Source organism: Pseudonaja textilis, chromosome 1, assembly GCF_049901715.1.
Source record: "Pseudonaja textilis isolate UNSWEBS1 chromosome 1, rPseTex1.2, whole genome shotgun sequence".
Taxonomy (NCBI): Eukaryota; Metazoa; Chordata; class Lepidosauria; order Squamata; family Elapidae; genus Pseudonaja; species Pseudonaja textilis.
In genome coordinates, this window is record NC_141990.1 from 230,499,720 (window position 1) to 230,523,524 (window position 23,805).

The window sequence follows — 23,805 nt, forward strand, 5'->3', positions numbered from 1 at the left end:
ACGCTTCTCAAACAAAACGTCATCGATGGGTACCCGGAAGTTATGGCTTTTCCTTGGCTTTCCCCGATGGGGGAAAAGGAAGAACCTCGCCTCAGCGGTCGCAGTGTGTGACGTAAGAACACACATACAGATATACACATATACACATCTCTGTCTGTCTGTCTGTCTATCTATCTAAACATGAGAGAGAGCGATGTAATATACAACTGACTAGAAGAGCGAATGGTTCAAAACAAGGCTAAAACTAAAACAAAACTAGTCAGACAAAAGAACAAAAGGAGGCTGCTCCCCAAGACCTGGGAGAACAACCAGGTCTTCAAATGTTTTAGTCTTACATAAAGGTGGAGCCATAAAAACCTCTTGGGAGGAGATTATCCCAGAGGGCAGGAATTGCAACAGAGTAAGTATGCTTCGTGGATCTCACGTGATAACATTTTGTAATTGATGGGACCTGGCACACCAGATGAGCGGAAATAACAATAGCAGAGTTGGAAGAGACCATAGAATCCAACCTCTGCTCAAGTAGGAGGAGACCCTATACCATTTCAGACAAATGATTGTTCAGTCTCTTCTTAAAAACATCCAGTGTTAGAGCACTGATAACTTTTGGAGGCAAGCCGTTCCACTGATTCATTGTACTGTAAGGAAATTTCTTAGTTCTTGGTTGGATCTTTCCTTGATTGGTTTTCATCCATTGCTTCTTCTGCCTTCAGGTGCTTTGGAGAACGGTTTATCCTTCTTTGTTACAGCCCCTGAGATATTGGAACACTGCTATCATGTCACCGCTATTTCCTGTTTTCATTAAACTAGACCTACCCAATCCCTGCAACTGTTCTTTATATATTTTAGCTTTCAGTCTTCTGATTATTTTTGTGGCTTTTCTTTGCACTCATTCTGGAGTCTCAACATCTCCAGTCCCTCAGATATTTAGGGTAAGTAATTTTTCAAATGTCAGGAAGAAAATAAGTAAAAGCAACCCTCCCTGAAGTTTTAATAAAGACCCCAATTCATTATTTTAGGATCAAATCATCCCATCTAATCTTAGAACACAACCCACAAGTGTTCTAGCAGTCAGCATGGGTTTGTTAAAAACAGATCATGCCAAACCAATCTTATTTCATTCTTCAACACAGTGACTAAATTAGCAGATCAGCAAAATACTGTGGACATAATATACTTAGATTTCAGCAAGGTATTTGACAAAGTAGATCACAACTTACTTCTTGGTAAGCTAGAAAAATGTGGGATAGACACCATCACCTCTAGATGGATTTGTAACTGATTAACAAATTGCACTGAACGTATAGTCATTCATGGAACTACAGGGAGGGAAGTAAGCTGTTTTAGCCCCAGTATTCTTCGATATCTTCATAATTTAGATGAGGGAATAGGAGAGGAACTCATCAAATTTGCAGATGACACCAAGCTGGCAGTTAGCCAGAAGATAGACACAAGATGGATTTCAAGACTTGAATACTGGGCCCCATCTTAAAAAATAAAATTCAGTGGAGAAAAAAGTAAGGTAAGAAAAGGCACTTAGGCAAGAAAAACCACATGTAGAGGTACAAATTAGGTGAAACTTGGCTCAAAAGCTGTAACTGCAAGAGGGATCTTGGGATCCTAGTGGATGATCATTTAAATATGAGCCAGCAGTGTGCTGCAACCACCAAAAAACCCAACGCAATCCTAGTCTGCATTATTAGAGGGATATTATCAAGATCATGTGAAGTGTTAATACTGCTGTATAATGACTTGGTAAGACAAACTTGGAATACTGCAAGAGAAGCAATCTAGAACTAAAGAGAAATTTCCTGACATGAGAACAATTAACCATTGAAACGGCTTCAGAAGTTGTGGGCACTCCAACACTGTAGGCTTTGAAGAGGAGATTGGACAACCATTTGTCTGAAATGGTTCAGGGTCTCTTGCTTGAGCAAAAGGTTGGACTAGAAGACCTCCTAGGTCCCCTGTTTGTTCTGTTTTGTTTGGTTCAGTTCATCGTTTCCCTTTCAGAATCAGAACCAAATCCAGTGTCAGTTGAAACCTGGAAGCTGGAAGACAGTGATGCAAGTGTTTCTTGCATTAGGGAACAACATCCACAACTTTTGCTAAATTACACCCAGAAAAATTGCTTTTTCCTTCCATTTTGCATTGTAGCTGAACCAAGAAATGAGCTCAGCTATTAAACAGATGATAGCAAGTGAATCCAGAGATGCATTGCTAGTGCTGGAATGTTCCAAGAGCTCCTGCTCAAGTGTTTTCAATTAAATCTTTACTATAGTAATGCTTCCAAGTATATCTTTTAAATTAATTTGTAACTTTTATATCCCATTCTTCCACTAGGGAACTGTACTGTACGTTGGGTCATCTCATATTCTCCTCACAACTACCATATTTTTCGGAGTATACGACACACTCCCCCCCACAAAAAGTGGGTGGAAATGCCTGTGTGTCTTATACAGCTAATATTGCGGGAAGGGGGGGGAGGGAGGTTGGTGCGGCGTTGACCAGCTGTTCTAGAACAAGCCGCAGTGGCAGCAAATGGGCCACAGTGAATGGGCCACAATGGCGGCAGTGAGGTGAATGGGCAGCAGTAAAAGGGCGGCAGCGCACGGACCAGATGAATACCAGATAGATGCTGGGAGGCAGAAGCAGAGTTTTTTTTTCTTCTTTTCCTCCCCAAAGGGTAGGTGCATCTTATACTCTGGAGCATCTTATCTTCTGAAAAGTACAGTATATTGTATGGGAAACAAAACGAAGAGATCAAGTCTTGCTCAAGGCATTTCAGTGGATATCATATTTAACTTCCTAACTTAATTTCAGTTAAGAAGTTAATTTACTTAGCAACAAAATGCCACCAAGTTGATCCTTGTGTCAGCAGCAATAAAATAAGGCAAATGCTGCAAATCCTTGTAACTGGTATTATTTATAGCTAAGCTCTACATTGTATCAACTACATTTTCAAGAAGGCAAGAACGTGACAGGTAGTTCTTAAGGTAGAGGTGTTGTGATTTGATTTATGTTGCCTTATGAATATTCTAGTAGATTTGGTATGTCACATGTTATTCAATTGGCATTCTCAGAATCTTTCCAGGCAAGTGGAGAAGCTATTACTACTTTCTGCAAACTCTTATGGAGAGACAAACTGTCTGAAGGAATTAGCATTATAGGGGGCTTCTGAATTCAAAAGAACAAGCACAGTGTGTGCTTGTTAACTTCACAATGGAGCATTTAGAATCTGTGGTTTGGATTTTCCAGATGAGAACAGCTCTGGTGGAGCCAATTTTATTCAGGTTTATTTTTCAGAATTATCTGCCTGGTACTTGCAAAGTTAAGAAGAGCATATGCTGAAGTAGTTTTTCACTCCAAGATAGAGAGAAAAGCAGCAAGAAAGAAAAGACAGTTACATGGAAACACTCCCCCACCTTCTTGCACATGCTGAGCCAGCGGTGGTTAATTAGTAATACCTCTTGTCTGTATATCTTTTACTTGAATTTCAAAAGTGTACCTCCACCTTCACTCCCCAAATAGGCTTAAATTGACCTCTACACTCTTGCATCCTTTCTCTATTGTTTTTAATTGCTTGCTCAGATTTCTTACCTAAAATGTGAAGTCTGTGTAGATTGTGATCTCCATTCAGCTTGGACAGTAATGTTATAGTTTTCCTGTCTTTTGAATAGTTGCTATGCTGCATTTCTGCCAATTTTTAAAGCTGCTCATTCTCTATATTTGGCATTAGAATGATGAAGAGACTGAGGTAAATTGCTATGTAAAAATACTTGACTCGAGTGGATTTTTTTTCACAGAATAAGAAAAATTTGTTGTTAGATTGATCTGGTGCCAATTCAAAAACAGTTCCAGTCCTCTGTGATTCCACAGTTCTGCTTGGGATCGAGAGCTGAGCTGATTTATTTCTGGATTAACTGCAGTGTATTTGAAACTGCAACAACATGAGCCCTTAAAAAAGACCAGGAGACTGTGGAGCTTGTAAATGGACTATTTCTTCATTTGCCGGAACTTTTTCCTCACAATCCTCACAGCTCCAGGGCTTCAGACCATTTTGATCCTTTTCATAGGAACTCCTGGGCTTTATTCTCTTCTTGTAAATGATGGAACAAACAAATGATATGATTCTTGAAGGAGGGCTAAAAGCAATTAATTTTATTTCTCTTTTAAGTAGATTAATTAGGCAATGATTCTTTGCTCCTTTCCGCAGAACATTATCTTCAGATTGCCTTTTAAAGGATTTGTGGATGAAAATAATGATAGTGTAGAAAACCTTAAATTTGCCAGCTATTAAGCTGGGATCTAAATACCTCTAGACATAGCAGATCAAAGGATTTTAGAGACAAGAGGAGGTATGCTATATATTAAATGCAATAATAATCCAAACTATTATAGGGTCGTTTGCCATTGTTGAAGTGAAGTGTTTTCCACTCCTCCTTGAGTCAGCAGAAACCTATACTAGCATGAAATTTGCTGTTTTCATTGATATTCCTTTTTCACCTCTCTTGCCTTTCTTTCATGTTACTGCAGAGTCCTCTTCCAAGACAAAGGAAGATGAAACCTAACAGATTTGACACGCTTTGAAACTGCTGTTAGACGGTGTCAAAAATGCCACTTTAAACCTGTGTAGCTATGGATAATATATATTACTCATAGATTGGGGGTGAGATGAAAGCAACCTCAGGAAGACATAGGAAAAAGAAGATAATAACAAGACAGGTTTGTTCCCCGGCAAATGGGATAGGCCTATGTTTTAGTTGCTTTGTTTACCAGCTGCTATTATCAAAGTAGATACAGTGTCAAATGCATCTTTGAATAGGTACTTTAGATTATTCTGTCCTCTTCCACTAATATAAATTTATATATTTGACAATTCTAATTAGTCTGGATCTTGATGGTGGAATTTAAGAGGGTTTTGTTTCTTTTGTGTGCCAACCCCATGGACAAGTCTATGCAGTTTTCTTGCCATTGTCTTCTTCCTAGGACTGCCCCCCTCACTTCACACCTAAGTGGGGCTCAGATTCAGAGTGTCCTGGTGTCTAGGCCTGTGTTTTTAATCACCACACCAAACAGCCTCTCAAGAGAGCTATGATTTCTTCCAATCCACTTCCTGTCTAGAAATTGTCCTCCGCTCCCTCAAAAGCTTTACAGCTGTTATTTGCTGGTAGTCAGCAAGAGAATTGGTGATCTGAAGGATTACGCTATTTATGTAGTAATTGGACATTATAATGCTAATGCTGATAGTGATCAATTTTGGGAAGACCCAAAACAACCTGCATTACTTAGAATACAATTTGGCATCCTATAAAGGTCATTTTTGTTCCTAGCAAATTTCTAGTTTTTATCACCACAAAAACAGATTGAACAAACTATTCAGATGAACATTTAGGAACCAGAGATTATTTCAGTAAGATTTCTAAGAGCTGGACATAGATGAAGAAATACATTTTTCCTTCAGTGCTCTCAGAAAAAACAAACTAAATATACAAAATAAGTATGGTTTTAAGCATATTAATACTGCTAATCTTCCTCCCTCCCCCTTCCTTCCTTCCTTCCTTCCTTCCTTCCTTCCTTCCTTCCTTCCTTCCTTCCTTCCGCATTTGGCTTAATTTAAAACAGAACTGGGATGCTTATATTTCCTTAAAGCATACGCAAAACATCAAATGTGTAGATGCCCAGTTCACATGGTTATAAATTGGAGGAAGATAACAGCATCTGATTGATAATGCTCAAGACAACACATGTATAAGTTTTTCTGCTTTGCATGTGTATGTGTGTGCAGTGGCCATTTTAGATTTTGAACAATCTTCCATTCTCCTTGAATGCCACCTGTTTCAGAGTTGCACCAGGAAAGCCATGGAGGGACCTGGTCAAACTGTTCACAAGAATGGCTTGAGCAAAAGAGGCACCATGGGGAAGAGGCAAGGTGGAGTGGTCTTTCAATGGCAGCAGCGGCAGCATTTTTCTTTCAGAGAGTGTCATGCCACCCTTGATGATTGTATAAAGCATTGCCAGCACTCCCTGTCTCCACTTGGGGGCAGGGAAGCAAGCACAGAGGCATGTGGTGCTCTGTAAAATAGCCAACAGAGGACTTTTGTTTTCCTAGGACTCAGCCTTTGTTTTCTGTTGGAGTGGGAAGCTTCTAGCTTGTAAATGTCAGCATGAGGTTTTAATATAAAAGTCAGTCAGTGTAAGAGATGCTTTGGCAGATGTAATTCTGGATGATTTTGAAACATTTAATGTATGGCTATGTCAAACCAATAAATGAAAGCTATATGCTATATTCAAAAAATAAATAAATGAAAGCTATATGCTATATTCAAAAATATACTATGATTCAGTAAGGATACAGAAATTAATCCACGCACTAGGCATTCCAGCTTCATTTTCTCAAAAAAATAAAAAAGGATGTATACATGTTCATGCCTAGATAAAAAACAGCAATTCACTGTATGTGTGCATATAAAATATTGTAACATTTTTGAATGGCTTCATGGCTTATTATACCATGTACATTTTATTGATTTGCCTATTTACAGGGGCGGAATGGCTCAGTGGTTAAAGATGCTCAACTTGTCAACTGGAACTGACAGCCCAGGTTCCAGACCTGAGCTCTGTACAATGGGGTGAGTGCCCATTACTTGTACCTGCTTCTGCCCCTCTCGCAGTTCAAAAGCATGGCAAATTGAAGTAGATTAATAGGGACCACTTTGGTGGGAAGGAAACAGTGTTCCATGCCCCTTTGGCTACAGCCATGCTGGCCACATGACCAGGGAACTGTCTTCGGACAATGCTGGCTCCCTCGGCCAAGAAATGAAAATGAGTACTGTGCCCTGGAGTCAGACATGAGTGGACAAAGAAACCTTTTATCTTCACTATGCTTCTATTCTGATTATATCAGATAATTTGTTCCTTTCCTGATACTTTTTCCATAGCTTTATCTAATAAATTGGCTGCATTCTTATTTTACCTCTTTTCACTATACACCATTCTGGCATCTGAAAGTGATAGAGAGTTCTGAACAAGCAATTCGTTAATGGCAACTGCACATAGTGTACAATTTGACACATATGTCTTTTTCAAAACACATATGGACAAGTAAATTAGAAAGAATGACTTGAAGTAAACAGAATCTGAAATCTGTAATGTGCCAATTAGTCAACTTTATTTGTTTTAAAGCTTTTGAAAGTGCTGTGCTTTGCTCCTCTAGGATCATCCCTCTTCTCCCCATCACTTCTCCCTTCCCTCCATGCTGTTACACAAGCAATAGAAAATCTTCACCTTCCCTTCCATTCATTTCCCTTATTCTAGGGCTATAATACTTGACATCTTTAACTCTCAGAGTGAGCTGATAATTTTTTGTGTATAAATTCTCTCCTTAACACAGTGGTTAGTGAAACTCATCCACGTGTAATTTTTTCAAAACAAATCAATAATTCAGTGTATGTTAATTAAGATTTTAAAAAAACCCATAAAATGAATTGATATCTGATATCAAAGGAAAAGAATAAGATGTTTAAAATTGTGGTATATATGCATTTTGATGAAACTCTGGTTTCTTGGCAGCAAACCATCCCAAATCCTTTCAGCTTATTGAGTACTTAAGAAAAACAAATTGGATTAGAACCCATAATAATGCTATGGGGCTTCTTTCATTTAAATATATAAAACATAGTTTCTGTCAGCTTATTAACAACTGCTTAACTGTTAATGACAGCAAAATCTAGGGAAACAATATTTAAGGGATGGAATTGTATTTTATCCTGATGAAATATTTCTTTGGTTAACCCTACTCCTAAAATATATAGAAAAGAAAAGAAACTATACACATCTAATAGAGGTACCAGAGGATACCATGTTATATATTTCTATGTCTAAAATGTGGCTTCTATATAATGACATTGAATCAGGGCCACCCCAAGATGTCCGTTGGTGTCAAAGAAATCACTGGACTAAATGTAATTGAATTCCATAATAGCAGTGACGTTTACCGAGATATGTGAGTGTAGATTATGAAGGGATGCAAACATAGCTTTGAGATTTTTGTTTTAAACTCTTTCCCCCCTCATAAGAACTAGGTGGCCATTTCCAGCACTGTTGACAATTTATTATACTGGGAGTTGGAGTCTAAAACGTTCACAGCCATAAAAGAGAGAAGTATGTTACAATATATAAATTGAGCATACATCCTATTGAACTGGATTGGGTTTGTTTCATAATTCTTACTTGATGGGCTAGCATTGTAAGTGTTCAGTTTAAATATTTGAACATTTACTTTTCTTTCCAGACTGGTAACCTAATTGCTACAACAACCTATTGCATTTTTAGCTCACTCTGCTTCCTGTCACAGCACCATCAAAGACCTATTTTATTCCAAGCATGCCAACATTATTCTATGCAAACGACACTTTCTGATCTAGAAATTAGAACAGTGTATTATATTGAATGTTCCAGGGCAACGCATGAAATGTACTATTTTGGCATTTATTAACTTCTCCTTCTTCCTCACTTTGGACACACTTCTTAGCAATGCTGAGAAATGTAATTCTGTAACTTCTGGAAGGCCTCAATAATCCTTGTCAAGTACAAATCTCATCAGCTGTTTCCAAACATGTTTTTCCTGTTTCTCGCTTATGAAGAGTATTGTAGTTACCTTGTGTCTCACTTCCTGCACACCTTCAAAGATCATGAAAAAGGACAACGTTTTGAGCTGAGACATTAAACTAGCTCAGCGGAATTCACCTCTTAGTAGGTATCTGTAAGAATCTGTTGCACAGATAGTTTGGAAAGGGTTAGGGTTAGGGAAATGTAACAATCAACATAGACATTTATGTACATTTAAGTAAAAACTAAAATGTTTTTGAAGCTATGGGGGCTACCAACCCACAGAAAAAGACACACACATGAAAGCTTTTCCTCAGCTTGATCTCAGAAAGAATTCTGGCCAACAGCAAACATTGATGAACCTAAATGAACCTGAAACAATCTAAGTAGCCTAAACAAAACTTGCGCCTGAATTCTATGGGATTTATTCCAAGGTGCTTGTATACAATCTATGCTGCAGTTATATATTAAGGTTACTGTTGTATAAAACTGAATGCTGATGACATCTAGTGCTTGAAGTCTAGAAATGTCTAGAATATTTAAATAGAGATGTAGATGGTAGCGTAGTATAAGAATAGGTGACAACAAAGAAAGGAAGAGTGTTTATGGCAAGAACCTTAACCATCAATCTTGTTCTTTTTTGTCTCTAGAAAGATGCCATTTGTTAGTTTTATGGTGCTATAAATTGTAACCTAGCTATCTGTCTGTCACAATATTCTGTACAGCTGTATTACAAAGTGACTTTTCAGCATAAAAGCAATAAACAAAACAGCAATAAATAAAACAATAACAATCAACAACACTCATAGCCACTTAACCTCAGTATTGACAATTACAACTCCAAGGTTCTTTGTACTATTCATTTTCTTACACTTTTTTTTTCTTTAGGGTGAAAAACTGTTCAGTTTGGATAGACCAAGTGTTGGCAACCTGCAGCTCCGGAGCCTCATGTGGTTCTTTCATCCCTCTGCTGCAGCTCTCTGTCGTGTGATCCCACCACTGGCTGGCCCCGCCTCTTATCCTCCCCTCCCACTCACTGCTCACCTGGCCTGAGAAGGTAAGGGCAACAGTGGGGGATGGAGACTCACTCTATATTCCAGAGTGGGAGCAAAGGCACAGATTTCCTCCACCTTCTGCATTCCCATCCCATGCTGAAGCAAACCAAACAGGCTGAGGTCTCCATCCCTGCTAAGTGGCCCCGCCAAACCCGCTTGCAAACTCAGCCGGGTGCAGCTCCAAATGTTTGGTTTGTGTGTCCCTCTCGGCTCCATCCCACTTGCCATGGCACCTCTGTGTATAGAGGTCGGCCAGCGCCAGCGCAGCTGCGGTGGCATCAGGGCAAGTGCATGCCCTTCCTGCTCTGCTCTCTCTGGCCAGAGGTGGGGCTCCACGCCACCAACTCCCAGCCAGAGTGCCAAATTTGTTTGTTTGCTGGCCGCCATTGAGGAGGGAGCTGCCCTTGGGCCGCCTGGGCCCCTGCTTGTTGGGGGGGGGGAGGGAGAGGGATCCCTGACAAGATCTGGGTTGGAGTTGCCTTATTTTGCATAGATCTCCAATGCTTGGTTTTGCCTGCTAGCCTCCATTCCTCCACAGCCCAAGTGGTTGGATTCACACAACTTGTGAAGCTGGGCAGGAGAGCACAGATAAATGGATGGAGAGATAGATGGATGGAGAGAGGCAGAGAGAGAGAGAGAAAGAGAAAGAAAGAGAGAGACAGAGAGATAAAGAGAGAAAGAGACAGAGAGGTATACCTGTTTCCCATAGAAAAGAAAACACCAGGAGCCACAAAACCTGGGTAGGCATGACTGGCGGAGGTGTCATGTGACTGGCTGGGAGTGAGTGACATCGAGTTGGCCATACCCACCCAGGTTTTGTGGCTCCTGGTGTTTTGTTTTATGTGGGAAATGGGTCCAAATGACTCTTCGAGTGTTTAAAGTTGCAGACCTCTGGGATGGACAGACAAGGTGATGTCTGAAGGCAGACCAATTAGCCTTGGCCTCATTGAACATCTATCTGGAAATCCAGAATTACTTTCTGTTCTATGCTAGGGAACATAGAAGTGGATGGAAAGTAAGTGAAAGCCTAGAATGACTTCATCTGAAGTGATAGATTCGAAAAGGGGAACTAAAGGGGGGTTGGAAGAGCCATATCACTGCGATTAGTGTGCAGCTACTTCTCCTTTGTAGCATCATCATTGTTCATTTGCCTCAATTCAGCTTCCCCTCCTCATTTAGGAACCTATAATGTGCCTTCTATAATATAAACAGCCTCCTTGCCTCTGCCTGTAACGTACATGTAGCTGAAGCAACCCAAGGCTGACTTTAAATGCTCTATTTTTTTCTCTCTCTTATCTTACCGCCCAAGACTTTCCATGCAGGTAATATGGAACATGTGAGGGTGGTTTCAAAAGATGTATTGATGTTGGCAACTTTCTACTTTTGATTGGTTCTCCCATTTTCTTGTTAGGGATACACCCTAGCAGAATCTGCACGGCAGTCAGGCAGGCAGGCAAAATATGTGAGATAAATGTTTTTGTAGCTTACACTCAGTAAAACAGATACACCGTGCTAGTTAAATAGTTTATTCCAGTAAGAGTTATAGCATAGTCAAACAGTCCATATATCATTCACTAGTTCAGTCCATCCAGGGATTATTCAGTTGCAAATTCCAGTGTCAAAAAGAGAGGTCAGTAAACTTACAAATATCAATCCAGTAATATATCTTCTCGCAGTAGAGATATGAAGAAGTCACACCTCCTTTCTTCCTTCAGCAACTCAGCAGTAGGGAAACACACAGTTAACAAACCATCAATCCAGTATAGTCAGCAATCAATCAGGTTCTCTTGCTCCCTCTTATGGCGGTTCACAACAGCACCCAAAATTACATGCTTTGCAGTTTAAAGTGACACACACTTAAACTTACTATCATAGTTTATATATATTATTTTACCCAAACTACATTAGGTAACCTATGTTATTCCTAACAGGACCACCCATCCATGCAGCCCCTAAACTGTTGCCTTACCGCTCAATCTTCTTTTGGCTCTGAGAGGACTGGAATCTTGGCTGTTACATCCTTATTTTAATGGATCGGTCAGCTGATCCATCAGTAAACCTAGATTGTTAAAGTCTTGAAATTGGTTTAATGCATGTAATTGCAAGTGTAATTGAAAGGATTCATTCCTTGCGTTTCTGTAACCTGCCTGGAAGATCACTGCTCCCTGGTTCATCACTTCCTCTCTTTTGTAATGCTCTAGAAGTAGTTTATAACTTCCGTACCAATTCCCTCAGCCAAATCCCTTTCTCAAACGTATCCAGCAACTGCCTCTAGATGGCAGCTGAAAGATACAAGAGCTCTATTTTAACTACTCTTTAGCGGTCAGTCCATCCACCAATTGAGTTTCAAAAAATAACAAAGAGTTCAGTTGGACAACTGCATGACAGGGAGGAATATGAAGGGGGGAGAATTCCACGGAGTACCTAAAGATTTGTGCATGCCAATTAGAGGAATTTCAGCTGAGTAAATAACAGATCCCAGCCCTTAGAATTTTGCATGTTGAAGCTGTATGAACAGCACAGACTTAAATTTTATTTCAATCACACCCCACAAATCTCCTCCATATGGTATTTTTGTATTCCCCATCAGTCTAATCTCATTTTGAGCTTTCCCATAGTCACTCCCTATATCAGTTTAGTTTTTGAAAATCATTAAAAGGCAATGCAAAGTAGAATGCATTACAACATTATACTCCAAATGCAATTTAGGGCATCTCTACATAGCCACTGATTTTATTTCTCAAACTCTTAGAAACATTTCTGGGTGCATGTCCTCACTACTGCCAGGTTTGCAGATTTAATTATCTCTGTCAGCTGATTTATACTCTGGTTAACTGATGGGAAAGAGGACAGGATAATAGGCATCCAATTGGCACCTCGCCCTCTGTCCTCATTGGCACACTCTGCCTCTTTTTCACTGGGTGCATGAAAATGTTCCTTCAGTTTAGAAAGCACAGAAAAATGTGGACAATTTGCTACAACGCTTGGGAGACAGGATGAAGGAAGAGCTATTCTCGAAGCTCCAATGTTTTTGTCGCAGAATGTTCTCCTGCCTTGCAGCTGAATCAAAAGCTCTGCTGCCAAAAACCTGCTGAAATCCTCTGATTTTTTTTTTCAGAAGGTTGGGGAGTCTTGCTGACCCTGAGTCTGCCCACAAGCCTCACCCAAAGTAGTCTCAAGGCATGCACAGCTACAGGGAGACCAACTGAATCTTAGGAACAGTATTTCTAGCCACATCCACTCCCTTGAGTACCTGGATGGAATTCTGGATCCAGGAGATTCCCTCAGTTTGCTCCCTCAGAAGCAACATCCTTGTTCTGATACTTTCTCTCCTCACTCGCAGCCCCCGGAGTGGGATTCAGCTGGTTCGGGCCAGTCCAGGCGAACCGGATGTTAATTTTACATCCAGTTCAATGAACCAGTAGTTCCGAAGACCAGCTGGCCCCGCCCCACCTGTCCCAGGAGTCCCCATGTACCTGGTTCTGGCTCCCAGTAAGTAGGGAGGCTTACTAGGCCCCAAATGGGGTGTGGGGGTGCGAAGGAAGAAAGAAAAGGAGGGAGGCAGGGGAGAAAGGAAGGAAGAAAGGGAGGGAGGGAAGGGAGAAAGAGGGAGGGAAGGGAGAAAGAAAGAAAGAAGGAGGGAGGGGAGAAAGAAAGGGAAGGGAAGGGAAAGTGAATGAGATATGGATGGATGGGAAGATGGATGGATGGATTGATGGATGGATAAAGGGAGGGAGGGAGAAAAAATGGAGAGGAAGGAAGGACCCCAAATCTGGCACTGGCACAGCTTCAGAGAATGCTTTGAAACAGCCCAGCAATCCAGGGCTGGAAGGGACCTCAGAGGTCATCTGGTCTAACCCCCTGCTCCAAGAGCATTGTTAAATTTAGTTTATCTCTTTTGACCCACCCAGTCACATGACCACCATGCCTACCAACACCCACCCACAGAAGCAGTTGTTAAAAAAATTGAATCCCACCCCTGCTCACAAAATGCAGTTGTGTGGTTTATGCTCATGTTCGTAGCAAAGTAGGTATTTTAGCATAATTGTTCTTAATGTGTTTCCAAAAGGCAATTTCGTGGAGAAAAAAAAAATCACCTGACTTTGGTAACAGAGAGGACATCCATTGTAATTTCTGTCCTAGTTTCACAAATGACATGGCAGCCTTCACAGCAATGAACTTAACCATGGCTATATGATCGGTTTGTCCCTACACAGTCAGCATACTTTTCAAAAGTTTTCAAGGCACAGAATATTTATTTCTTAATTATGCCATATGAGATTTTATGGCTAGCCTGTAGATTTCCCATCTGGTTGATTTGTTTTAAAGGAGGATTCTGTAAAGGATATAATTCGTCAAGTGAAGGGAGATCAGTTGGTGAACTTCAGAAAAGCCAGTTAATTGGGACTCTGCACTGACCATATCTTCTGCTTCAAACCAGCGGAGCTTTGCTTAAAGAGATTATCCCCAGCTTTTAGGGAATGGAGTAGCAAGTCTTCCAGTCTCAGTTCGTTGCTCTGGAAATGTTTTCTTTGACTTAATTCTTCTGAATCTGCTCTGGAAATAGATACAGTTGATGTTTATTAAAAGGCTGCTCATAGAGAATAGAGCACATAAAAGAGACCATCCTTACCAGAGGTGGTGTATTCAGCAGGTTCTGACCAGTTCTGGAGAACCGGTAGCGGAAATTTTGAGTAGTTCGGAGAACCAGCAAATCCCATCTCTGGCTGGAGGTTTTACAGTATCCTTCCCCTGCCATGCCCATCAAGCCACGCCCACAGAACTGGTAGTAAAAAAAATTGAATCCCACCACTGATCCTTACCACCGTATTAATATATTTTCCATCCATCCAACAGTTAGGAAGAAAGTATTATTGATATTAACTGTGTTGTTGCTGTAGTCTATCTTTATTGCTCTTCAGGAAGGCTAAGCAGGGTGTTGCTCTCACATGGTTTAATAGTTTTAAGCAGTGGTGGGATTCAATTTTTTTTTACTACCGGTTCTGTGGGCAAGGCTTGGTGAACATGGCAGGGGAAGGACACTGTAAAATCTCCAGTCAGAGGTGGGATTTGCCGGTTCTCCGAACTACTCAAAATTTCTGCTACCGGTTCTCCAGAATTGTAATTGTAGGAGCTAGCTTCTTTACCTTTTGGCTAAGTGGTACAAGGAGGGGCAGGTAACAGGACACATAGTTTCAGCAAACTTAAAAAGTGACAATCAATATATTAAATGTATAACTTTGCATACTTTTTGTGATCCATTTCCAGAAGTTAGGAAGGATAAGTACACTGATTTGGAATGTTTGATCATATAATTAAATTTCTGGTTTTTATGTATTTTCTTAACACTTAATTAAAATTTTACTTAAAATCCACCTGATATAGCATAATACGATTTCTTGGTGGAATAACCAAGCAACGGGGGTGTCCTAGCAACAGTGGGTCTAATAAGCACTGTGCTAACCGCCAGATTCTCAATGAGAAAAAACTCATATTCCCAATGAATTCGGGGGGACTTAGACCACTATGGTGGTATTGTTGTTTTTAAGTGGGCTGTCACACTGAACACTATGGAAAGTCAAATTTATTCAGCATGCATCATTTTACTGACATTTGTGAACGGACAAAATTTCCATCTGTCAATTACAAAAGGCCATACTGCTTGGATATGCACATATACTATGACAATGCCTTACACATCCTAGGCAGAGGTGGTATTCAGCAGGTTCTGACCAGTTCTGGAGAACTGGTAGCAGACATTTTGAGTAGTTTGGAATACCACCTCTGACTGGCCACACCCCCATCTATTCTCTGCCTCCTGAGTCCCAGCTGATCGGCTGGATCTTCTTTTGTTGCCATGCATAAGGGAACGGAGCTGGAAAGCAGGTTAGTGGGGTGGGGAGGGAATGGAGATTTTACAGTATCCTTCCCCTGCTATGCCCACCAAGCCATGCCCACAGAACCGGTAGTAAAAAAAATTGAGTCCCACCACTGATCCTAGGACTAGGTTCTTCGGAGTAGATGAAAAAAAAAAAACATTATTTGAGAAGAAGCAAATGCTGATGACAAATTCAAAAAGAGGTTGGAGGAAAGGAGTCTGTGAAATAGAGTGGCCTATGAATCTGATTAGGAAGAGAACCACAAGCTAAAGAAGAAAAGACACAGTGTAGGAATATTGGGTCTAATTATATTCTAATTACGGCCAACTCCGTCATTAACTAGAATGAGATAACTGCCAAGTGGAAAATGATGGGATGGACAAGGAGAGGTTACTGCTTGCACATTTGCCTACTCTTCTTTTTCTTAGTCATATCATACCATTAAGGATATAAACAGGTGGGCTGCTGGGGGTTTGCACGGGTTCAGGAGAACCCCTAGCTAAAAATGTGCACAGTTCAGAGAACCTCCAAATCCCGCTCCTGGCTGGCACCACCCCACCCACCCCATCCTACCCATCCCAGGAATCCCCATGCAACCCATTTTGGATGCAGGTAAGTGCAGGGCATGCGTGGAGGCTTGGGAAGGGCGAAAAACGGGCCTCACAGAAGTTCGGGAGGGCCAGAAATGGCCCCATTTCTGGCTTCCAGAGTGCCCCCGGAGCCCTGGGAGGCCATTTTTGCCCTCTTGGAGGCTCAAGGAAAGCCTCTGGAGCCCTAGAAGGGCAAAAACGCCACCCACCCACCCCGCTGTGATGCAGGAGACTGACTAGGCTACGCCTGCCATGGCCACACCCACCCAGCAACCCAGCAGAGAACCCCTTGCTAAAATTTTTGAAGCCCACCCCTGGATATAAAGGAGTAGTCTTGACAGAGCACCTGTTGTATTCTACTTCTGGGATGTGCAGTGGAATTGGCTGCTCCCATTGGAAAGGATTGGAAGCATTTAGAAGCAAAGGAAAGCTTGAAATCTAATCAAATGTGTTTTGTAATAGCAAAATGATATTTAGTCAACTTCCAAATTATCTACCTCAATTTTTTTTCATTATTTCTAGTGTGGAAAAAAAACCAAGCAATTGTAACATCTCAGAAGATATGGATTAAAATTGTGTTTAAGGGTTTCTACAAAAAAAATTATAATGCTGTAAGGATCAAGAAACAGTTGATATAAACTACATTGAGATCCTCTCTTGCTCAGCTCTTTTACTCCGTTCACACCTAAAATCCTTCTTTAAAACTATGTGGTGTTTTTCGAGACAATTTTACAAAAGCTAAACAGAAAATCATCACATCATAGTTCAGACTTGGCTAAAGCATAATTGGACAAAGCTGGTTCAGTGAAAAAGCAATATTTCATATCCCGCTCTGAATGTCACAATTACGTTACATCATTAATCTGATAATGATATCACAAAGCAAAACCAAGAATAAATAACACTACCTATGCTTTGAATTTAATGTAATTAATTTAATAATAAAACACATTTATCAAAATTGAGACAGGTGGGAAAGTTTAGAAAAAATACTTTTTAAGATGGAGAAGTTATTTTCTAGGTAGAATGTGCTTTGTGGAAGTAAGTTTTATCTCAGCATTTAAACTAGAGTATTTTACTGATACTCTATCAATGTGATATTTTACCAGCTAGTGATTTTTAGCAGGAATTATCCTTCACCAGTTACTTAAGAATTGGGCTTCAGAGGCAGGTTGTGCAAATATGAGCTATTCTTACTGAAGATCTTTAAACTGTCAAAATATTTTGAAAGGATTAAAATTCAAAGGATTCTGCAAAGGATTTTAATTTTGTTAGTAATTTTAAAGCATGATTAAAATATTCAAAGTTCAGATTCATTCTTGGACTGACTCTTAAAACTATCATTTTTTAAAAAGAAATCGCACTCATGAACATTTGCTATTAAAGAAATATGGAATTATGAGCAATGTGAAAAGATAATAGCTGGAGAAACTCGTTCATCTTGTCATTTGAGATTTCCAAACTTGCTTGGTTTTTAACATGCTAGTAGTTGAGAAGACTGTTTCTCTTATCCTGCCCTTCCGATGAATAACCTTTTTGTTAAAGTTTCAAATACAATTCCTAATTGCCTGCAAAACATACCAACACATTCCAGAGGTTTGGTTACTTTCATTCAGTGTGCAATTTGCTTTAAAAAGGGACAGGAAAGAAGTCTGACACTGACTTAAAACAGTAAATTATATATAAACACTAAAACTAGCTCTAAAACTTGGCAGCAAGAAAATACTCATTTAAGGAGATACTGAAAGGCTTGGCTCACACTATGTGTTTCTTCCATGCAAGGAAATTTCCTTAAACATAGTTCTGACAAGTAAATCACACAATTAAATCAAAAGCCATTATCTTGAAAATGCAGACTCGTCATTGGATTATTCTTTGTGATCTGATTCTAACATGGACTTTTTCCTATTCTGTAATTTGGCTTGAGATGTGTTTTCAACGGAGGAATAGAAGATAAATTTCTGGATCGTTTTCAGAGTTTTATGGCTTAAATAGGTGGTGTCAAATGAGAAGACTCTCTGGAAACACCCAACATTCCAAAGTGGGTGATGAAGGTAACTGTTGATCTCAGGAACAAGGAAAATATGGTATTTTGCTCCAAGATACATTCTCATGACTTGGTTTGTCCCAGGGCTAGATGTTTGGACCAAAAATGACAATGAATTTACTGTCATCCTCGTTCTATGGAGAAAAAGACCCAAGTTTATAAAAAACAAGATATTTGTGTTTCTAAATTTTATATCATGAGATAAATCCCTCTCTCCCTACCCTAACGTTTAATGATATAAATAACTTCCCACAATATAATTTATTTCCTTAACCTCTTGAAAGATCCCAATAGTGAGTTTTGCAACGATTTGAGATAAGGAGATGTTCTCATATAATGGGAAGTGCCACTGAGGGTGTTAACCCTGCAGGATGATCCACCCAGGAAGCACAACCTAGCTCTATTTTTATTGTAAGGCAATATTAACAGAATCTTGCTAGACTAAAAATATTTATTCCGTCAAGTCCTTTTCTCTCTAGAAAACTAATATTTATTCCGTCAAGTCCTTTTCTCTCTAGAAAACTATGGAGGGTCTTTTTTAGAACATTTCTCATGCCCTTCATCCTTGGGCTGAAATATCTTTTACACAATACTTGTCCAGGCTGTGGCTTTCTCTCCCTCCTGTCTCCCAAGATCATTCCCAAATACTGTATAGTTACAGAGACAAAGTAATAAAAGTTGGCCTTGTTCTGCTGCTTCCAAAGATTTCCATTTTTCCAAACAGTTAAGCAGGGCCTTAATTAATTACTAAGTAGGTGAATTACGACTCCACTGGGCTGTGGTCAGTGTATTTAGGCCCATTTGATATTAATTGTTTATTTTTATATTCTGCTTTACTACTTTGGATATTCTGAAACTTACACTGAAATACAAAATACAAGTATTCAAATCTGAATTGGCCACACTTGTTTTTCAATTGCTACTTCCTTTTTCCAAGTGCAAATTAGATTTCAGGGAAAGAAATCTCACCTGCAAATGAGTATGTTGAATTTAAAAAAAGCAGAAGAGTATCTCTAGCTAATGCTTTTTTTTATTATTCTAATCAGTTCTTTTCACTTCTCCAGTCAGGACATCCAGACCTTGGGGCTTTCAGAGAAGAACATTTGCATGCTGTTACTTGAACTGAAATGAGAACTGCAGGATTCATAGTGGAATTATGGCAAATACTATTTGGCCTGTTTTGCCTTGGAGCTGAGCCTCTTTGCTGACCTGCTTTCCCTTGGATGGCTGAAAGCTGCTGTTCTCAAGTACTGGTGAATCTTAGGCCACAAGGCTCAGAACAAACAATGTCATCTGAGAAATACAATTGCCCTGCACTGGCTGCCATTGAATCTGTGATGCTCCTTGAATGCTTTACCTTACACGACATAGACAAAGAGTGCAGGCTATGGGCACATACTCCAACTCTGTCAGCAACTATGTATATAAATGAGAGAGAGAGAGTATAAACACCAGTGGTGAGATTCATTTTTTTTTTACTACTGGTTCTGTGGGCATGGCTTGGTAGGTGTGGCAGGGGAAAGGATACTGTAAAACAGGGGTCCCCAGCTGGCTGAGGAATTCTAGGAGTTGAAGTCTACAAACCTTAAAATTGCCAAGTTTGGAGATCTCTGCTGTAAACTCTCCAGTCAGAGGTGGTATTTGCTGATTCTCGAAACTACTCAAAATTTCCACTACCGGTTCTCCAGAACTGGTTAGAACCTGCTGAATACCACCTCTGCGCCACGTCCTCCTCTGAGCTGAGCCCCACCGAGTCAGCGCCTCTGCCTGATGCCCGTTCCGCTGCAGCGTTTGGAGCTGCCGGCGCATTTGGAGATGTGTGGGGACGGGGACGGGCTGGGCAAGGGGTGGAAAGGACGGGAAGCTTTGGGGTCTCTCTGCCGGCCAGGGAAGCAGCACTGCCATCACCTCGCCTCCCTGTCCGCGGATGGGTGGGCGCTATCACTGCCTCGGGCAGCCTCTCCCAGTGGCCCCTTAAAGTTCGGGCTGGAGGGACTTGGGAAGAAAGCCAAGCTCAGGTCGGCCCATCTCTTTTGCTTGGCAGGCGGGCGCGCACCCGCAGCTCACTTTCCTGGCTCGGCCCACCCCGCACGGCTCTGGCGTGGCCCTGGTGGGATGAGCAGAGGGTCTGGCGGGGAGGCACTCGCTGCCTTGGTGAGAGTTCTGCTGCCGGGAAGGAGGGCCCGCCTGTCAGCTGCGCTGGGCGCCCCAGGCGAAGCTCTTCGCGCTCTGCCCGGCGCCAGGCAGGGATGGCGGCTGGGCACTTCTCCCGAGGTGGGCCGATCCTGCGCTGCAGCCCCGGGAGATTCGCCTCCCCACGTGCGGTTAGGCTGCCCTCTCGGGCAGGGGAGGCTTTGTTGTAGTAGGCTGTCGTTTTTAAAAGAAGTGGCTTCACCTTCAACGGCAAAGGGAAGGCGGCGACAGGAGCTCCTGAAGCCAAGTGTCTTCGCCAGGCTCTGGTTGCAGGGAGGAGCCCTGGCTGGCCGCACGTGGCTACGCCAAATGCCGCGGCATTGCTCTAAATGCTGTGGCAGCAAGGGAGAAGGGAAAGGAACGGTAGCAGAAAGTCTCCCGATACGAAGTGCCCCACCAATGCCGAGGTCAACATCCCAGCTGTCTCCGCCTGCCCACCTGAGGATGCAAGGGGGGGGGAATTAAGTCACCCCCAAAAAGACGGCCTAGCCATTTTTTCGGGGGTCAAAAAAAAATAAGGTCCGGCCTTATTTTGTGAGAAACACGGTAGGATTCTGTCTGACTAAATGGGTGTATAAATGGAGCCTTTATATTCCCCCTGTATTAAGCTATGAAGTCAATGGATTCATCACTTTCTGTTTGTTGCCCTGTTGGCCCAATTTTAGCTGATGCTGTGGTAGCACAGTGCAATTTTTGTCTTTGCCATCCAGGAAGTATCTGTTTAACTTAAGCATGTAATACCTATTAAAAACTTGCCCTTTGAACAAACAGGCTGTCCCCTTGAAGCTGATATGCAAGGCATTTATCATGCACCTGGTAAGGAAAAGATTCTGTCTTTCATTTGAAGTTTTTCTCCCCATCATTTCCCATATGTTTTTGTTAAATCATTTCCTTATCATTAAACAAAATCTATTCAGGAAATAAAGACCAGATTAGAAGAGCCAGTTTGATCTAGTAGTTAAGGCACCAGGCTAGAAAGTCAGCTTGGTGACTTTAGGGCATTCACTTTCTCCTGCCCAAAAGCGTTGTTGTGGGGAAAATAAAAAGAGGAAAATGTGTTGGATATATTCGCCACCTTGAGTTATTTGTAAAAATAATAAAGGTGGTACACACACACACACACACACACACACACACACACACACACACAAACTTCACAGGGGCTTTCAGGTGGTAGCAATAACAGTCATCTTCTTAAGATTCTTCACCAAATTATTTCTGCTTCATTATGAAGTCCAGATCTGAGGTATGGTTATGGATATAGACATGTGCTTTGAATCTTACTAATAAATTGGATCATTTTTCACTCAGAATGTTTTGACCATTAAACTTACAGTTTCATGAAGGCAAATGTTCTTCGGCCTCTCCATCCTAGCCCAATAATTTTAAGCACTATATCACACGGGCTGTCATGAAAGCTACTCCACTAGTTTTAGGGAGAAGATCACGTCATTCTTTATTCAGGCATTTGAAAAAAAATGTCAACCATGATTCCTACCGTAGATGTGGTGACACTCCCCCAAAATATTCCTTACTTTCGGCTGCTATTTGTGAATGCTTTATGTTGCATTGTTTATATATTCCTGTATAGTGTAATAATGATATTTTCATTTCTAAGCTATTTTCTCAAATCATTACTCAAAAAAATATTGCTTGTTAATTCAGTTCTACAAGCATACCCCATATTTTCACAAATAACACTTTTTGTTATTGCAAACTTGAGTAATACAGGTAAGTATTGTAAATACTTATTAATACCAGGTTAGCTGGTATACCCACAAAAACCTCAGTGTTCCCCTTTTCAACATCAACATTGATTTGAGCATGAAAGCTCACAAGACTGGCATTTTTGAATCAGAATTGAATTGGATTGTGAAACTGTCTAAGAATTTCAATATAGTGTAGCATAAGCTTTCTGGATGAAGACGATGTGAGATTTATCATAGATCCCAAAATTTTGAAGGATTTTTATGAGTTTTAGGGACAGATAAGAGGCAGAACAAATTATTAAATCTTGGTCTGAGATCCTACTTCTGAGTTAATAAACATGATCTGAGTACCTTTATGCTAATCTTCCTTTACTCCCCCCTGAGCTAGGTGGAAATAGCAATGTATAAAATCACCTTGCCATATTGTCTTCTTTACTTGCATACAATAGAGAGATCCCCATGGATGGATCAGCATTGAAATTATTCATAATTTTCTTTTAGGCCAACTGATCTTTTCAGCCAGTACTAAACAACCACCAGTATCAGCCCCCCAAATATCTACCTCTCAGTCAAAAGTATTTTTTGCAGGACTTTGGGTTCTATTGCATGACGGCACAAACCCGTCAGTAGGTCAAATGAATTTTCTCCCCATTTTAGCCCATAATGTCAGTACCGAGGGCTTGCAATTAAGGATAACTTGAAGATAACCTTGTGCCCGTAGTCTGGGAAGAGAAATTACTACATGGAGGCAAAAAATATAGCTTTGGGAAGGGCAACACATGCCTTCTGCTTGAACAGGAACTCTATTCTCTCACAGGAGGAGCTTTGGAGATTGACTCACCTGCCAGCTCCTGGGATACCATTCCAGCAGAATGGTTGTCAGAATGAACTCAATGGGTGCCAAACAGCTTTGTCAACTTTAGAAGTTTGGAAGACAACAAAGCTCCCAACCATGATGGGCACAGAAGCTTAGACAGAGAAAATATCTATTTATTCTGGTTTACTATTTTGTGACAAGAAGAGACATGTGCTTAGGCCTGGACATGATAGGATATGACAAGGCATATGTGTCCAAAAAGTGAACATTGATTAAACTGATAGTTCTCTGGGCTCAGCTGGTAATCAGAAAGGGCAAGTGCTGATTGACTGATGATACTATAGTCTAGAAGCTTTAGATTCACAAACATATAAACATGCCCATGCTTATAGACATAAAACAAACAACTCTGAAAATATTCAACAGATTGGACCAGTCATGGGGACATTTTAAATGGAATTCAAATGGGCTGGGAGATATAAGTGCCATCTGTTTGGAAGAAGCCTTGACTTGGCAGGCTGCCTTTCTGCAAGCAATTTCTGACCACAACCACATTTCTATTGACTTGTATCTTGTGGTACACATCTCTGTACTATTAAAATTCTTGAGTCTGTAACCTTTAATTGGGTGAAACAGTGCATCCCAGGGCAATACGTTTTGAACCAAATTACCTCAAGTGAATTAACTTACAGAAGGCATCCATACTCCAGGACCCATGACTCCCATGGGATTAAAATTTGGCAAATTTGTGGTCACTTCAGTGCTGCTGGGCTGCCAGACTGCTGCTTGGAGATTCAGTAGACCAGTCCTGCTCTAGCCTGTTGGAGGTCGGGTAGATGAGTCTTACCATTGGCTGCTGAAGGACAGTCAGATGCAATCAACCAGCTGGAAGTTGGGTGTTGCTC

The 23,805-nt window shown here is 40.9% G+C and overlaps 1 long non-coding RNA gene across 1 annotated transcript; it reads left to right on the forward strand.

The window, feature by feature from the left end:
- Window position 1: 1 nt before the first annotated feature.
- On the forward strand, window positions 2-21,438 carry LOC148128082 (uncharacterized). The gene is made up of 5 exons (XR_015740707.1): window positions 2-112; window positions 4,537-4,725; window positions 6,546-6,632; window positions 9,499-9,667; window positions 19,246-21,438. It is a non-coding gene; the product is annotated as an uncharacterized LOC148128082 (long non-coding RNA).
- Window positions 21,439-23,805: the final 2,367 nt, after the last annotated feature.